Genomic DNA, 7197 nt, shown 5'->3' with positions numbered 1-7197 from the left:
TATCAAATCTAAACTGCACTTTAAAAAAGTGTGATAAAAAAAAAATGAAGGCATAAGCTGCCCTGTCAGTATTGTCTGAGAGGTTAAGAAATGCTGTCAGGTGCAGATGCCTTCAATTATGTAAAACTTGAAGTACATTTTAAAGAATAAAAATTGCACCAGTGAACTTTTATTGGCCAAGGGTTCAGGAGAAGAGTAGCTGGAGATTATGAGAACTGCAGCTAACCAGAAGCAGAGGGTGGAAGAGAAGAGGTATGGTGAGCTTGATGTGGACATGGGAGTGACAGGAAAGATACTGGTGGATCTGAAAGGGGGTTCGTGCATGAGCTGGTGGGGAAGGTCTCAGGCGTGAGAAAGTGACAGGAAGCATCTCTCCAAGGGACACACACACACACGGATAAACCATTCTTCTCCGTTCCTCTGCTGATCAGGAAACTGGAGGTCTCCTGGCTAGAAAGTGGACAGCCTGATCCATTTTCATCGCCCCCAGCACACGTGCTGGTGTCTAGAGAAGCCCACAGCCTGCATGTGGGAAATCGGACTGCAGATGGGGGGAGACGTTTACCTACTCTGAACCTGCTCATACGTAAATAGGCTGGGGGACTTAGCCCTGGGGTCTTGGACACCTCATCAAGACCTCCAGACAAGTCATAATTGTCTTGTATGTCTTTGTGTCTTGCATCTTTCATGACCTCCCTCACAGGGGAAAGAGTACAAAGTCCTTTATCTTTCAGAGGTGTTGAGTGGAGAGTGATAGTCAGCTGAAGGAGAGATGCAGCAGCTAGTAAGGGCCCGGTTTGATGTCCTTTAATAAGCTGCTGGCTGTGATGTGCCAGTCAGCAAAGATCAGCTTTTGTTTTTTATATCTACTACTAGTACTGATAGCTCAATAGCACATAACAGCAAGGGAGCGGTGGAAGCAGTGCTGTAAGGGCGAGGAAGGGGAGAAGTGCATGATGAGGGAAAATTCCTGTAGAAGAGAGAAGTGCCATTGTCCCCCAGTTAGGTACCAGGCTACCTGCTGATACGCCTGTCAAGATCTGAGAGTATTGACCAAGGCTGTATCTATATGGACACATGCAGCTAGACCTGCGCTCAGCCTGCCATGGCTGTAACCTGCACCAGCACAGAGCAGACCTGGTTCAGCAGCACAGGCACGGCAGAGCTCAGGTCCCTTTGCACAGACCCATCCTCCTCTTTCCCTGAGAGCAGACAAGGCTTGAGGGAAGAGGCCCTGTGATTCCCCCCCAGTGTGTGCCAGTTGGCTTGAGGCAAGCCGGTTTGCTGCTCCTTGTGCTGCTCCCTGTGGCGACGCAGGTCTAGGCGGACTGAAAAACACTGTCTTCGTGGCTGGGTTCGGACAAAATGGCCTTTACTGTTTATACAAATTACTTATATATCTTAGACAGTCCATGTGTCAGACCCTGATAGGTTTTTGTGTTCTTCCTCTTGCTTACTATTTGCTGTTGCTGTAGGTGCGGTTCTTCGTTCCAGTTCTTCACATCCTGTTTACATACCTGACAGTTTGTGGTTGTCTTTAAGGTACATGACTAAGTCTTTGAAGTCAACTAACTTGTCTGCAGACCGGCTGCAAACCCCAACAGCTCCTCACCTGAGGCTGAGACTGAAATGCAAAGCTCAAGTCTACCAACATACTATAAGACAGCTACCAGCGGCAGGTAGTCATAATAAACCTTGTCAACCAGATAAAAGGGCACCTTCGAACTACAGGGAGAGCTTTATATGCTCAGCTTCAGAAGACAAACGTCTGTTTATGAATCTTAGACTGACTAGATCTGGTATTTATATTATTTGGTATTTATATTATTATCTAAAACGATGATCTTCACATACCAGAGCTCAAAATGGAGAGATTAGGAACTGCATTGAAGCCCCAACGTTTACCACACCTTAATTTATATATCTATGAAAGAAGGAATATCTATTGCACTGTTTGCTGCTGGTCAGTAGAAATATGCCTTAATGGTAGAACTGGCCTTTGTTCGCTAAGTGTATAAATAAATACCATAAATCTAATTTAGTGTTTATTTAGAAATTAATTCAGATCAATCAAAATATTATCTACTCATTTAAAACCAAACAGTGGCACAATGCCCAGCACAAAAAGTACACCTCAAAAATTAATAAGCATTAATTCTGCATTAAGGTGCATGATGCTGACTGGTTGCATTATTTTTCTGCTGCACTTCTCTTTCACATTTCATCAAAAGAGCTACAAAGGTAATTGAAAAGTAGCTTGAAGATTTTAATATAGCTTCATCAAATGAGAGTGATGTAGTCATTGCTTATTGTGCTGCCTGATAATGAGGGCGGACCTCTGATGCTAATTCTTTCTCTGTCAGCAGGATAAATCACTTTACAAGCTTAAAGAAAAGAAACAGACCTAATAACTGTGTAAGATGTTTGCACAGAACATAAATATTCATTTGAAGAGCTCTGATTTTATGAATAAAAGAAAACCCAGATTGCATTTACATATATTCATATATTAATTTCTGCATTCTAAAGTCATATCTTTCATATATGTGTGTGACACCTGCATATACATTTAAAGAAGTCATGCACATAACTATTTCATTTTATATATAGCAATTAATAACTGTTGCAAAGTAACATTCTTGCCATTGGTAACATTTATTATTTTAATTTATATCTTCAAAAAAAATATTTTCCCATCAGTCAGACCTAGTAATAAAAAATCCAGATTCTGCCATCCATGCATAAACATCCTGCTCCCACTAATCTCAATGTTACTCGCTATTTTCTGAATACGAATGAGCCTAGAGTTACCGTCACACCAGAAAGGAAGAAACATTTCTTAATTAAGTATATGGATTTGACGCAAACGCTGGGTACGTTTGAAACCTTGAAGAAATATGAGCCTGTATTTTGATATTTATATTTCCTATCTGTATTTTACTTTGATTGTTTTAGGAGTTTGACTGCAAATCCAATGTGCAGAATAAACAGTACATTCTCTCCCTTTCATTAACTTTCCTTTTTATCCCTCAGCCAGATACTTTTTCTTCTTTTTGTATAATAATAACAGGAAGTTACAAGTATAAGAAATAATTATCTGAAAATGCATGAAATTGAGGGCAATTTTGTGAAAAGCAGCTGGAATTCTAGATCTTTAATGCTGGCAGTAATTAGCTCGATTCTGCATTTAACCTGTTGGTCTTCAGCAGCATTTGCTTTTCTTCAGAGAAAAATAAAATAGCTCATGAAGCTATTACTAAGCTGACAGCATGAGAGAATTTTGAAAAAAATGCTGATTAACATGCATCTGAAGAAATTATGCACTCAGTCAATTAATAAAGGTGCTGTTGTTGTGAGTGGCAGTTACTGAAGCTGGCTAGCCCCGATGCAACGTGGAACCTAGTGAGTCAACAAGTAGAACAAAAAACCCACAAAAAACTAATAGATCATCCTGCATTACATCTAAATCACAGACTTTACTATATCTTATGGCAAGATAACACTGAAACCAGAGAGACAGCCGACATGAAATGTTAAGCCTAGGGACTTGGATGACATCTAGGAGGTCTTAATGTAGATCCACAAATTTGAAAATTGATGTGGATATTGGCCCAGCAGTCTTTACAGGTTTTCAGCCTCGTTAATCTGGATTGGATTCTAATTTTTTAATCACGTAAAACAAGGATAACTATTTCAGCTAAGTTACATCATAGTTTTGGTGATGTGGTTACATATAATATATGATTCTTCAATAACATTCTAAAAGTTACAAAGACCTTGGAGGCCTTACCCAACATTTTCAGGGCTGAAAATGATCATATATTAGTGGTGATGGGGAAGAATCTCCCCTCTGCATCAGTTAACTTTTGGGATTTTCTGGTAGTCTCATAAATTGCAGGGAAGGGTAGTTGCTAGTGAAAACAAAAACTGGCCTAAGTGGAATAGTATTTGGATTTGGGGTGCCTGTTCTTTTATTGCATATTGAGGTGGAAATTTTACATGGAAGATCCAACACAGAAAGATACGGTCTTTCACCAGGAGTTATCCCATCAAAATCTTAACTCCATTTATTTTACTGAAGTTTTACATTTACATTATGTTGCTATCCACAGAACACTATATATATAAAGACAACATTCACCAAATGAAAATATCTACTTTGGATTTACACAAAAGAAGATTGTGTTTCAACAGTGGTCCTACCACTCCATTCTGAAATACAGAACCACAGAGCAATCCAGGTAGGAAGGAAACTGGGGAGAGCATCTATTTCCATCCCTGCTCAGAGCAACCAAAGTGCCAAGTCAGATTGGTTTGCTCAGGATCTTGTCCGCTCTAGTGTTGAATCATTTTGAGGATGGAGAAATCACAGCTGCTCTGGGAAACCTATTCCAATGTTGACTACTCCCACGGTGAAAAATTTTTCCTAGTATCTAACTGGAATCTCCCTTGTCGCAGCTTGTGTTTGTTGCCACACATCCTGTTGCTGGGCACATCTTCAGAAGAGTTTCGCTCCTCCTTCTCTACAAGCACCCACGAGGTAGTAGCATTAAGGACTCGACCTCCAGACTACAGTGACCCAGCTCTCCCAGCTTCTCCTTGTATGTTGTGTGCTTCAGCCCCAGCCAGCTTGGTAGTCCTCCGCTGGACTTACCCTAGTTTCCAATACCTCTCTTGTACTAGGCAATCCAAAACTGGACTCCAGACATATCCTCAGAAGTGCTCCACAGAGGGAAATAATCACTACATTTAGGTTGCTGGCTACACCTTCTCTTATACAGCCCAACATGCAGTTCATCACCGCAAGGGAGCACTTGTGACTCATTTTCATATCTGAATAAAGACCATATCCAGGCTTGTCTTCAGCATTACATTCAAGTGTAGTTTATTGTCTATGTTTTGCACAGAACAATGTTCACCCCACCAACATAACAAGTTAGCTGAATAGAAAACAGGTCTCTTTGCAAACCCTGGATCTTCAGCAATGTGACTGTGTCAGCCTCAGCACGATGCCTTTGAGAACTTGTTTGAATTGTCTTGGTGACACATAGACCCTTTAAGAGAGGGCTGTGCACAGAGTTCCAACAAAGTGAAGAGACTCCATACCCTGTAAGCAGATAAGAAGCACAAATACAAATTATTTTTCTTCTCTTTTGAGAGAAAAAGTTGTAGTAACTTGTACGCACACAATAACGACTGCAAATGGTGTCTACATGTATATGTCCTGTAAATATAGAATAATAAATGGAAGTAGAATCTAATAACTAAAGTTGTTAATTGATTTGATTCGACCAATGTCCTTACACAATTTTGAACATTTTTTAGACATGAGCTGTTAAACCTGCAGGTTACAACCATGACCATGTCAACTCAGAGAGGAGCTAAACCGGTCTTTAAACTTGCTTTCCAGTTTTGTGAATCCAGCAGGAGCCTGATCACACCTGGGATATCTGAGTGTGACAGAGATTTAGCCCCTGTCCCTGGGCAATCAGCAGATCACTCTCCACAGCATTCTGCTGCCTACATCCTCCTCCTTTGTCTTTGCTTTGCGCAAGTGTTATGATGGAAATAAATCCCAAAGAGACTGGAACTCATTCAGTCTCCTGCACTGTATGTTGTAAGTCTTGGTTGTAATACTTTCTCTTAGGATGATGGTTTGTATGGAAAATCCATGTAAGATAAAGGGGTTTAAGCCATTTATATTTCAGCACCTCCCAGAAAGGTGATAGAAAAATCAACGTAGAGTGATTTGTGGTTATTCACATTTGGAAAAATTCCTTTCCTAAGTTAGCAGTAAGACACAGGTATGACAGTGACAGTAACTATCTACTGGGATAGAAATGGCTGAAGTGACTTCTCTGTTGTTTTGAATGAAGACTTCAAGTAAGTCTAGATGGAAAATACACCTGTGTGCAACAGGCTGTTGAGATCTGACCAGATACAGCTGGATGAAACTGTATCATGTGTCAGGCTTGTGGTTTGACTACAGGATCTCTGGAGATATTTGTACCTTCAAGTCTGTAAAACAAAATAATACCTCATGTGTTGGGAGGAAAGAGTTAGAAGTTGTGCTCCATCTCAGGAAAAGGTCTGGGCAGCTGTAAAACCTGTTTTGAAATTTCCTTTAGAACCACAGAAAAAGTTGGGGTTTTTTCCTCCATCCAATATTACGACTAAAACACTTTGTGGTAGACAATGACTGATTTGTTCTTCCCTTGTTCTGAGCCATGTCCTGACTCTGCCAGAGAGGACGAGTGTGCAGTAGGAATTCTTTGCTTACAGAAAAAAGCAAAAAAATTTTCCTGTATAAAATGTCTGTGCTTAAATTGTTCATATAACACATGAACATACAAAAAAACTCTCATAACAACAGAGAAGAAATATAAAAATTTGCAGAATATTACACGGCCACTGCAGAATACAAAATCAGAGAATCGGCATTAAACACATTTCATTTATCCAGTCTGGATCTGGCCTGTGTTTCAACTCCTATTCCTATTACAATGACAGAAAGTTGTTATAAATCGCACCCAAGTGACTTCTTCTTGGACTCTGGAATCAATTTGTCTGTCCAGGAGTGACTAACAGTTCTGGAGATGCTTGGGCTGTACTGCCTCTGGCTGGGAAGGAGTTAGCTTTCTTCATGGTGCTGTTTCCTCTCTACCACCTTCTAATTTTCCTGTACCATTTTATAGTTCATGTCTAGTCATTTGTGACTGAATAAAAGACCTTAAAGGACCTTAAAATAAGGGACCTTAAGTTAAGCTAGGACCTTAAAATGAGCCAGGACCAAGGCAGTGCAGTTCCACTGCATAGGAAGGCAGAAGTGGAGGGGGTCATCCCAAAAGGGGGGCTGTGGGGCTCAGCTCTCTGCTATGGGAAGGAGTCTGCAGGTGTGGGTGGGACAGAAGAATGTGTTTGTAACTTGGGGTGGTGGGGGCTGTCACCCAAACCTCTCCTGGGCATGAGGAAACAACCCCACCCCTCCACCATGTCACAGAATCATTGAATCATACAACGTCAAAAGATAACAAGCCCTTGGTAACCTGACACGCCACGTTTGTGTTTATCACAGACTCCTCTCGGCTGCTGTGGAGGTGACCCTTCTTAACAACAAGATGTTTCCTCTGACCTTTCCCCTGCAGATAGGAGCCATGCTGCAATGTGAGGTCTGTACTGCTGATATGGGTCCTGCAG

Source organism: Falco cherrug, chromosome 5 (assembly GCF_023634085.1).
Source record: "Falco cherrug isolate bFalChe1 chromosome 5, bFalChe1.pri, whole genome shotgun sequence".
Lineage (NCBI taxonomy): Eukaryota > Metazoa > Chordata > Aves > Falconiformes > Falconidae > Falco > Falco cherrug.
Note: the sequence above shows the minus strand (reverse complement) of the source record.